The sequence below is a fragment of the Salvelinus namaycush genome, chromosome 21 (assembly GCF_016432855.1).
Source record: "Salvelinus namaycush isolate Seneca chromosome 21, SaNama_1.0, whole genome shotgun sequence".
In the NCBI taxonomy this organism is placed as follows: domain Eukaryota; kingdom Metazoa; phylum Chordata; class Actinopteri; order Salmoniformes; family Salmonidae; genus Salvelinus; species Salvelinus namaycush.
The window spans coordinates 30,420,019-30,431,048 of record NC_052327.1 but is presented as its reverse complement, the minus strand read 5'-3'; the positions used below and the strand labels follow the sequence as shown (position 1 = coordinate 30,431,048).

The 11,030-nt window shown below is 44.1% G+C and overlaps 1 long non-coding RNA gene across 1 annotated transcript; it reads left to right on the top strand.

The window, feature by feature from the left end:
* The first annotated feature begins 475 nt into the window (after window positions 1–475).
* LOC120066690 lies at window positions 476–1,676 on the top strand. Its single transcript, XR_005478786.1, has 3 exons — window positions 476–611; window positions 922–986; window positions 1,149–1,676. It is a non-coding gene; the product is annotated as an uncharacterized LOC120066690 (long non-coding RNA).
* The last annotated feature ends 9,354 nt before the right edge of the window (window positions 1,677–11,030 follow it).

Genomic DNA, 11,030 nt, shown 5'->3' with positions numbered 1-11,030 from the left:
TAGACAGACTTTGCTGGAAACAAAACTGAAGGGAACGAAGAAACGTTGTGTGGCAAAGAGCCACTGTGCTCAGCCCGATCACACCCACAAATCTTCACTTCTGTTCTCAGAACGTAACTTATGGCTACGTTCCCAGATCCAATGGGAAACCCAAAACTTACTTTCCCACAACTTCCAACGAACCAAATGTGCTAGCTGGGTAGAAACCTAGAAACCAAATAAACTCTATCTGAGTAAAGGAGAGGCAGCAGAGAAACGAAACTTAGACAGACCAAATGTGCTAGCTGGGTAGAAACCTAGAAACCAAATAAACTCTATCTGAGTAAAGGAGAGGCAGCAGAGAAACGAAACTTAGACAGACTTTGCTGGAAACAAAACTGAAGGGAACGAAGAAACGTTGTGTGGCAAAGAGCCACTGTGCTCAGCCCGATCACACCCACACGCCCACACACACACACTGCAGGCTGAGGGTGTTAGCTGCTTTCCTGTGGCTCTCAGAATTGACAAATGACAGATGAGGAGGAGGGGAGGGTTTTTTCAAGGTATAAAAGGAGGTTACAATGTTTGATCTGTCCTTTGTATCCTGCGGAGCCCTCCGCTTAAGGATTTGGGTGAGTTTCCTTTCCATCGAGATCTAAGAGCTTGTATAGAGAGTGATTTGTTTTATGTGCTTTGCCATTCCGTTTGTATACATTTCAATATCATCAAACCCAAATATTGTGTTTGTTTTGTTGTACATTTACAGTTACAAGAATAGGTTACTGTTTTTTCTTTAGAGTCAAATGTCTATAGTACAAGATAACTTTGACAAGACTATAATACATGGTAAGAGCATTTGTTAAACATCAATGCTGTACCAGGGGGATGTATCACTGTCGCCTGCATCACTCACATCTATGTGCATCCTTCCTTTTGTTGCAGGACTGGTGACCCTCTGTCAGGTCACTATGGAGTTCCCACTCTGTTTGCTTGCTGTGTATTTTCTTGTAAGTATCTCACATTGACAGCATGCATGTGTCGGTGATGAATAACCCTTTATGGACAATAAAGATGTATAGAATTTTTAAATGAAACTCTAAACATACTACATTGTAGGGTCAGAGTTGTCTTGTGGACTGACTGTGACTAAACCAAGTCTTGTCCCACAGTGAAGAGGAGGAGAGGAGGAGGAGGACAGGAGATGAAAAGCCTGCTCCCAAGGGCAGGTCACTGGGTCCCTGGCCATGTCCTGGTAGGGGGTGTTGTGAGTCTGTCCCCTAGCAGGTACTGACCCTCAGCATGACCTCGCAGGACCTGGTCAGTCGGGCCTGGTGAGCAGAGCCAGGAGCTGCAGATCAGCTGATCCGCAGCGACCTTGACGCACCGACGAACCCAAGCACCAGACACCTGAAGACACCTGAGACGACTAGATGAAGCTCATCCGAAGCACAAAGCTTATATTACTTACCTGAATACTTAAACGAAATGTACCCTAGAATGCCGCCAGATGAAGAACCATTCTTTTCTTTTTTTGGTTGGCTTCTGGTTGTCTGCGTTGCTTGGTTTCGGCGGCTCATGGGGGGCCTGCTGAAGAAAACGCATTCCCAAATACACTGCAATGCTGAATGCATAATTTCCATGAAAATGTAAAAATGTAAAATAAAAATAGAAAAAACATTGCAACATGAACAAACTTACCTGTGCCGTTTGTTCTGTAGTTGTCATTTTGGGTATTTATACACTCTGATATTGATGCCACATTGCAGAGAACAGCTGCAAAGTTTTAACATCGCAAATAATACTTACAGTTAGTAGTGTAGTGCAAGTAAATAATATCCAAGCCACTTGACACATCTTTAAACTCATACATACTGACAATTTAATATCAGTCTCAGTGCATTATTTTATTTTACTTTTTTCTAATTAGCTTTATGTAGGCCTAGATTAGCATGTCGTTTAGCCTCCTCTGTTTGTTAGGTAAATACAGTACTTCCTTGAACAGGACGGCCCTCTCCAGACGCGCATGGACGCACACATGCCCAAGCGCACACACGTCATAGTTTGGTTTTGTTGTGTTGTCTTTGTTCAGTACATAGTAACCAAAGAAGATCCACTCTATCTGAGAAAAGCAGAGGCAATGCAGAATTTAAACTAAACAATGGACTTTGATGGAAATGAAAGTAAAGCTTGCAGACACAATGCAGGCTGCTGCGTGTGTGAGGTGCTGTCAGACAGGGCTAGACAGTTCAGAGTATAGGATGAGGGCAGTGGAGGCTCCTCAGAGGAGGAAGGGGAGGACCATCCTCAGTGAATTTCATTTAAAAAAAAAAAAGTAAAACATTAAAAAAGTTATCCTTTTTAGATTAAGCTATACTAAATATATTCACGTAACCAAATAATTTATTAAAACTATACTTTGCAAAAAAGGTCTACAGTAGCCTCAACAGCACTCTGTAGGGTAGCACCATGGTGTAGCCGGAGTACAGCTAGCTTCCGTCCTCCTCTGGGTATATTGACTTCAATACAAAACCTAGCAGGCTCATGGTTCTCACCCACTGCCAGTAATTATGACAACTTCCGGAGGAGCATGAACTGACATGTTGCCCACCAAATCAAAGGATCAGAGAATGAATACAGTACTGAAAGCATAAGCTACAGCTAGAAAGCACTGCAGTGCATAAAATGTGGTGAGTAGTTGACTCAAAGAGAGAGAAAGGCAATAGTTGAACTGTAAAAAAAAAAAGAAATCATCCAAAATGAAGGAGAAGCAAGAGAGAGGTAGACAGAGATTTCATTTTTTTTTGTTCACTTTCAGTTTCATTTACTTAGCTAGCAAATGCAGCTAGCTAGTTTAGCCTAATGAAACACCCTGCTCAAACAGAGGGATGCTATCTTAGCTAGCTGGCTATGACTATCCAACGCAACACAGGAACTCTTCAAAGGTCAAGGTAAGCTTTTAGTTTTACTAATTTATTGCCTCCGGGGCCGCCGGTGTAACTGCTTACTGACTGTACACTGTAAAGTTACTGCATTATTGTAGCGAGTTCACTAACGTGCTAGTTCTATTAGCTATTCTGACTATGACGTTACTTTAGCTAATATGGTGACAACTATGTAGGCTGTATGTTGTGATTTGGCTTGGAAAGGTTTTTTCGCCTGGTCACATACAGTACATGCTGATATGTTGTGCACTGAAGTCCACAAGCGAAGGTGAGAGGAGGAGAGCACATAGATGCGAGGAGGAAAACAACGTGGCTGCTATGAAAGTGATCTATGTTTTTATGCGTGATCAGGTGTGTATTCATTCCACCAATTCTGTTGAAAAACGTTTCTTAAACGGCAGCAAACGGAACAAAACGGAGATAAACCTACCTGAATTTGTCCAATAGAAACTCTCATTTGCAACTGTTGGACTAAAGTTTACACCCTATATCAGCTAGATGCAGGCGGTTTTGAATGTCACTGTCTGTCCATGTGTCACTGTCTGTCACATCAAATTTGTCTCTTGACCTGTGTGCACCTATGTTGTAACTTTCATTCATAGGCTAGATTGTAGCCTAGCCTCATGATGTGTATAGGGAACATTTGAGTATCATGTAGTAGCCTAAACCTATCGCTGTTACATTGAACTGGGTGAATGGAATATGAATGACAGTCATCCAATATGATGTAATAGAAATAAGGCCATGCTCATAAAAAAATAATCATCCTCCCTCATCTTAAATGGCACCAACCGCCACTGGACGAGGATGGGGAAGGGTTTAACCCTTTCACAGGTCACCCATGGAGTCCCATTCTGTCTGCTTGCTATGAATCATGTCTGTAAAACACTATACTACTATTCAGAGATTGGCAGAAAAATAACTTGACAAAATGAGGAGAGGAGGAGGAGAGGAGGAACAATCCCGCTACCAAGGGCAGGGTCACGCAGCCCCCTCGACCATCCCGTCATGAGGACACGACACATCGGGTGCGGCCTGCACTAGGGAGTAACGCAACGTCCACCCACATATATACATATGACAGCGAGTGGAATGATAGGTCCACGTGTCATGTGGTGACCCCCCCCCCCCCCTGCTCCCGAGAGTGGGGGTCACCCAGTGTGTTCTGTCAATCTCTCCACGCCTATGTGTGTGTGAGTGGTGACCCAGCCTGCGGACCCAAATGCGGTGTGCTGATGCGTTTTGCTCCTGTGCCAGGCCAGCGGGGGGGGGGGGGTTGTTGTGTGCAGTAACTTCAAAACAACGACCCAAAGCACCAGACTACAGAAGTAATCGAAACCACAAAAGCCACATCCCATCCACATCCCTTTTTCACTTTGGTCGGCTTCTGGTGGTCTGCGTTACTTGGTTTGGCGGCTCGAGGTAAAAACGCAATCCCATATTAATTCCACAAACAAGGCTGTACGCATAATTTCCTGACAAAACCCATAAAACTGTAAAACTAAAGACTGTAAAGACATGCAACTTCAAGTGTTCTACACTGCTAGCCAGCACCTTTCCTAAACAGGTGTGCGTTTCTTTCGCATCAAGACATGCAACTTTAACATGTTTTGTCCCAGTGGTCTGATGTTTTTATCTGTTGTTTATTTCATTGTCTTTCCTTTGACCAAGAGGTAATACGTTTGAATTCTCTATTGATGTATGGTTAGGTTGGCCAAATGAGTCTTTCACACTTCAGATATAGTAGTTCAGTTCAATTCATTTTCATAGTTTTCGCAACAGTAGGCCTAGCGACAACAGGGACACAGGGTTAGATGCCTAACCCTAACCTTAAATTAAGACAAAAAGTAAGCCTTCAGAAAGTATTCAGACCTCTTGACTTTTTCCACATTTTGTTGTGTAACAGCCTTATTCTAAAGTGGATTAAATAAATAAACATCCTCAGCAATCTACACACAATACCACATAATGACAAAGCAAAAACAGGTTCCAAGAAATGTTTGCAAATGTATAAAAAATGATCTTATTTACATAAGTATGCAGACCCAATGCTATGAGACTCGAAATTGAGCTCAGGTGCATCCTGTTTCCATTGATCATCTTTGAAATGTTTCTACAACCTGATTGGAGTCCACCTGTGGTAAATTCAATTGATTGGACATGATTTGGAAAGACACACACGGGTCTATTTTAAGGTTCCACAGTTGACAGTGCATTTCTGCGCAAAAACCATGCCATGAGGTGGAAGGAATTGTCCGTAGAGCTCCGAGACAGGATTGTGTCTAGGCACAGATCTGGGGAAGAGTACCAAAACATTTCTGCAGCATTGAAGGACTCCAAGAACACAGTAGCCTCCACTTTTCTTAAATGGAAGAAGTTTGGAGGAGCCGGCAGCCCGGCCAAACTGAGCAATCGGGGGAGAAGGGCCTTGGTCAGGGGGGTGAGAGAGCTCTAGAGTTCCTCTGTGGAGACGGGGAAACCTTCCAGAAGGACAACCATCTCTGTAGCACTCCACCAATCAGGCCTTTATGGTACAGTGGCCAGACGGAAGCCACTCCTCAGTAAAAGGCACATGACAGCCCGCTTGGAGTTTGCCAAAAAGCACCTAAAGACTCTCAGACCATGAGAAACAAGATTCTGTGGTCTGATGAAACCAAGATTCAACTCTGGCCTGAATGCCAAGCATCACATCTGGAGGAAACCTGGCACCATCCCTACGGTGAAGCATGGTGGTGGCAGCATCATGCTGTGGGGATGTTTTTCAGCAGCAGGGACTGGGAGACTAGTCAGGATCAAGGCAAAGATGAACGGAGCAAAGCACAGAGAGATCCTTAATGAAAACCTGCTCCATAGCTCTCAGGACCTCAGACTGGGGGCGAAGGTTTACCTTCCAACAGGACAACAACCCTAAGCACACAGCCAGGACAACGCAAGAGTGGCTTCAGGACAAGTGTCTGAATGTCCTTGAGTGGCCCAGCCAGAGCCCAGACTTAAACCTGATCGAACATCTCTGGAGAGACCTGAACATAGCTGTGCAGCAACTCTCCCCATCCAACCTGACAGAGCTTCAGAGGATCTGCAGAGAAGAATGGGTGAAACTCCCCAAATAAAGGTGTGCCAAGCTTGTAGCATCATACCCAAGTAGACTCGAGGCTGTAATCGCTGCCACAGGTGCTTCAACAAAGTACTGAATAAAGGGTCTGAATGCTTATGTAAATGTAATATTTCAGTTTTTATTTGTAATAAATTAGCAACATTTATTAAAACTTGTTTTTGCTTTGTCATTATGGGATATGGTGTGTAGATTGATTTTAGAATAAGGCTGTAACGTAACAAAATGTGGAAAAAGTCAAAGGGTCTGAATACTTTCCGAAGGCACTGTGTATTGGAACTATGACTGTTGTCACAGAGATAGATAGAGAACTCATCATGGGTATAATGCGTTTTAGCATGGACTCTGCCATTGAGGGCATCTACCATTTTAAAGTGGTCAACTGGATGGGGATTGCTATAAGTTGGGAACCAGCCAATGAAGAAGAAGAGAATTGACTACTTTAAAATGGAGATCTGCCCATGCTGTCGCAGACGCTGTAATGGCACAGATAGAAAGATGAGTCCTTTATCTATCTCTATGGCCTGTTATTCACACACGTATCTGCCCTCTCATTGACTAGAATGATCCAATCTGATCTCGCCTTCTCCCGCCTGCCTTCCATCTTTGAGGAGATGTATTTCCATTGTTAGAGCGGTCTTTAGATAGAGCTAATTTTGACTTTGTGGCTGTGGAATCTAGTGGAAACCAACGTTATGGGGCCCCAGGACCATGTTTGGGAAACCCTGGGCTAAGAGATAACCGTAAAAGAAACAGGATATACAATGAAAGAATACAGGACAGAAGGTACATAAACGAGCCCAGGGTTTACACATTCTTCACACTGGATTCCCCTTTTATGACTATAGCTACACCACAAACCGGGATGTGGACATAAAGCTGGGATAAGGGTTAGGGTTGAGTGTTAGGGTTGAACCGAGATGGTGACTGGCTTCTACCCCTGCCATAGTTCTGCGTCATGTAAGGATTCCTGTAAAAAAAGTGAGCGTATGCAGCAGCTCTGCCACTGGCAACAGTACACTATCAAACAGTTACTCACATGCAGCTCTTCTCACGTCATTTACCTTATCTCTTGTCCATGCAATAAGCAATATGGGAACAAAACCAATAGACAGATAAGAACACGTATTAAAGATGTAAAGATGGCGCCGGAGAAGAAGGCAGACATTTTACGTGCACCCAACCAATTGTGTTTTTTGGTTTGTTTATTTGCATTGTTTGTAACTTTTTTTTAAACTCATTTTGCACATAATGTTACTACTACCGTCTCTTATGACCAAAAATAACTTCTGGACATCAGGACTGTGATTACTCACCACGGAGTGGCAGAATCCTTTTTTTCCTTTAACGAGCCTGACAAGGCCGACGCGAACGATATACTGCTATCTCGGGAACAGGGCCAGATCCCCGTGATTTGCGTGAAGAGGTGGCGGAGATAAAGGGGCCGGAGGGTGGGCTGCCTTCTGAGAATTCGTAGGTGATCGAATAAACTCCCACTTCCTTCCATTCTGCTAGCAAACGTGCAATCTTTGGACAATAAAATAGATGACCTACGCGGAAGATTAAACTACCAACGGAACATTCAAAACTGTAATATCTTATGCTTCACGGAGTCGTGGCTGAACGACGACACTATCAACATACAGCGGGCTGGTTATACGCTGCACCGGCAGGATAGAACAGCGGCGTCTGGTAAGACAAGGCGCGGCGGACTATGTATTTTGTAAATAACAGCTGGTGCACGATATCTAAGGAAGTCTCGAGCTATTGCTTGCCTGAGGTAGAGTATCTCATGATAAACTGTAGACCACACTATCTACCTAGAGAGTTTTCATCTGTATTTTTTTGTAGATGTTTACATACCACCACAGTCAGAGGCTGGCACTAAGACAGCATTGAATGAGGTGTATTCCGCCATAAGCAAACAAGAAAACGCTCACCCAGAGGCGGCGCTCCTAGTAGCCGGGGACTTTAATAAAAGGAAACTTAAATCCGTTTCAACAAATTTCTATCAAAATGTTAAATGTGGGCCTCCCGGGTGGCGCAGTGGTCTAGGGCACTGCATCGCAGTGCTAACTGCGCCACCAGAGTCTCTGGGTTCGCGCCCAGGCTCTGTCGCAGCCGGCCGCGACCGGGAGGTCCGTGGGGCGACGCACAATTGGCATAGCGTCGTCCGGGTTAGGGAGGGTTTGGCCGGTAGGGATATCCTTGTCTCATCGCGCTCCAGCGACTCCTGTGGCGGGCCGGGCGCAGTGCGCGCTAACCAAGGGGGCCAGGTACACGGTGTTTCCTCCGACACATTGGTGCGGCTGGCTTCCGGGTTGGAGGCGCGCTGTGTTAAGAAGCAGTGCGGCTTGGTTGGGTTGTGCTTCGGAGGACGCATGGCTTTCAACCTTCGTCTCTCCCGAGCCCGTACGGGAGTTGTAGCGATGAGACAAGATAGTAATTACTAGCGATTGGATACCACGAACATTGGGGAGAAAATGGGATAAAATAAAAAAATTAAAAATAAAAAAAAAATGTTAAATGTGCAACCAGAGGGAAAAAATCTCTGGACCACCTTTACGCCACACACAGAGACGCATACAAAGCTCTCCCTCGCCCTCCATTTGGCAAATCTGACCATAATTCTATCCTCCTGAATCCTGCATACAAGCAAAAATTAAAGCAGGAAGCACCAGTGACTAGATCAATAAAAAAGTGGTCAGATGAAGCAGATGCTAAGCTACAGGACTGTTTTGCTACCACAGACTGGAATAAGTTCCGGGATTCCTCCGATGGCATTGAGGAGTACACCACATCAGTCATTGGCTTCATCCATAAGTGCATAAGTGACTGTACGTACATATCCCAACCAGAAGCCAGGGATTACAGGCAACATTCGCACTGAGCTAAAGGCTAGAGCTGCTTTCAAGGAGTGGGAGTCTAATCCGGAAGCTTATAAGAAATCTCGCTATGCCCTTCGACAAATCATCAAACAGGCAAAGCGTCAATACAGGACTAAGATCGAATCATACTACACTGGCTCTGACGCTCGTCAGATGTGGCAGGGCTTGCAAACCATTACAGACAACAAAGGGATGCACAGCCGCGAGCTGCCCAGTGACATGAGCCTACCAGATGAGCTAAACTACTTCTATGCTCGCTTCGAGGCAAATAACACTGAAACATGCATGAGAGCACCAGCTGTTCTGGAAGACTGTGTGATCATGCTCTCTGCAGCCGACGTGAGTAAGCCCTTTAAACAGGTCAACATTCACAAGGCCACAGGGCCAGATGGATTACCAGGACATGTACTGCGAGCATGCGCTGACCAACTGGCAAGTGGTCCATAGGGTAAGTTAGGGTTAGGGTTGAGGCTAGGGTTAGGATTGAGCCGGGATGTGGACATGATGCTCGGGTTATGGTTGAGGTTTGGGTAAGGGTAAGGGTTTACCCACTGGGCACACACTGGTTGAATCAACGTTGTTACCATGTTTTTTCAATGAAATTACGCTGAATTGACATCTGTGCCCAGTGGGAAGCTACGATGTGGACATGAAACTAGGGTTATGGTTGGGGTTAGTGTTGAGGCTATGTAGGGCTGAACTGGGATGTGTGGGTAAGGGATAGGGTCAGGGTGGGGTTGACAGGTTGGCAAGGTGGCAGGTAGCCTAGTGGTCACAGTGTTGGGCCAGTAACCAAAAGGTTTCTGGTTTGAATACCTTTGCTGGCAAAGTGGAAAATCTGTCTGTGCCCTTGAGCAAGGCTCTTAACCCTAATTTAATTCAAAGGTGACTATGGCTGACCCTGTAAAACAACAAATTTCACTGCACCAATATACAGTGGGGGAAAAAAGTATTTAGTCAGCCACCAATTGTGCAAGTTCTCCCACTTAAAAAGATGAGAGAGGCCTGTAATTTCCATCATAGGTACACTTCAACTATGACAGACAAAATGAGGGAAAAAATCCAGAAAATCACATTGTAGGATTTTTAATGAATTTATTTGCAAATTATGGTGGAAAATAGATTGATGAAGATTTTTATTTGTTTAATCCATTTTAGAATAAGGCTGTAACGTAGCAAAATGTGGAAAAAGGGAAGGGGTTTGAATACTTTTCGAATGCACTGTATGTGCATAAGTGTGTGAATTGGACTATTTTCCTGTCAAAATGAGTACTTTTGGGCGTCAGGGAAACTGTATGGCGTAAAAATGACATTATTGTCACGCCCTGACCTTAGTTTTCTATATTTTCTGTATTATTTTGGTCAGGTCAGGGTGTGACGAGGGTGGGTATAGGTGTGTTTGTCTTGTCTAGGGGTTTTTGTTTATCTATGGGGATTTTGTATGTCTAGGGAATGTAGGTTTATGGTGGCCTGAATTGGTTCCCAATCAGAGGCAGCTGTTTATCGTTGTCTCTGATTGTGGATCCTATTTAGGTTGCCATTTTCCATTTAGGTTTTGTGGGTAGTTGTCTATGTGTTGTTGCATGTCAGCACGCTACGCTGTTATTTATAGCTTCACGGTCGTTTTGTTGTTTTTGTTAGTTTGTTTAGTGGTTCATTCGTTTATTAAACAAGAATGTATTCACATCACGCTGCGCCTTGGTCTCCTCACCTCGACGATCGTGACAATTATTTTCTCTAGGAATGTAGTGAAGTAAAAGTAAATATAAATAGTAAAGCAAAGTACAGATACCCCAAAAAACGACTTAAGTAGTACTTTAAAGTATTTTTTACTTAAGTACTTTACACCACTGTTGGTTACATATGTGTAAGATTGGTGATTACTGCAAAGAAAGGAAAGGATTCTTGTTGACACTATTGGTTGAAACCGGTAGTATTCGAAAGGGCCACTTGCCAAACTCACCTGTCCATCTGCAAAACCCTTTGTACTGAAACCAAAGCTATCAGAGCAGTTGCCTAGTTAGCAGAGGCTGCTTAGCTTGTCTAAAAGTTGTAGCTATATTTTGTTCCATTTTATTTGCAGCATGAAATGACCAGCCATGTATCGCA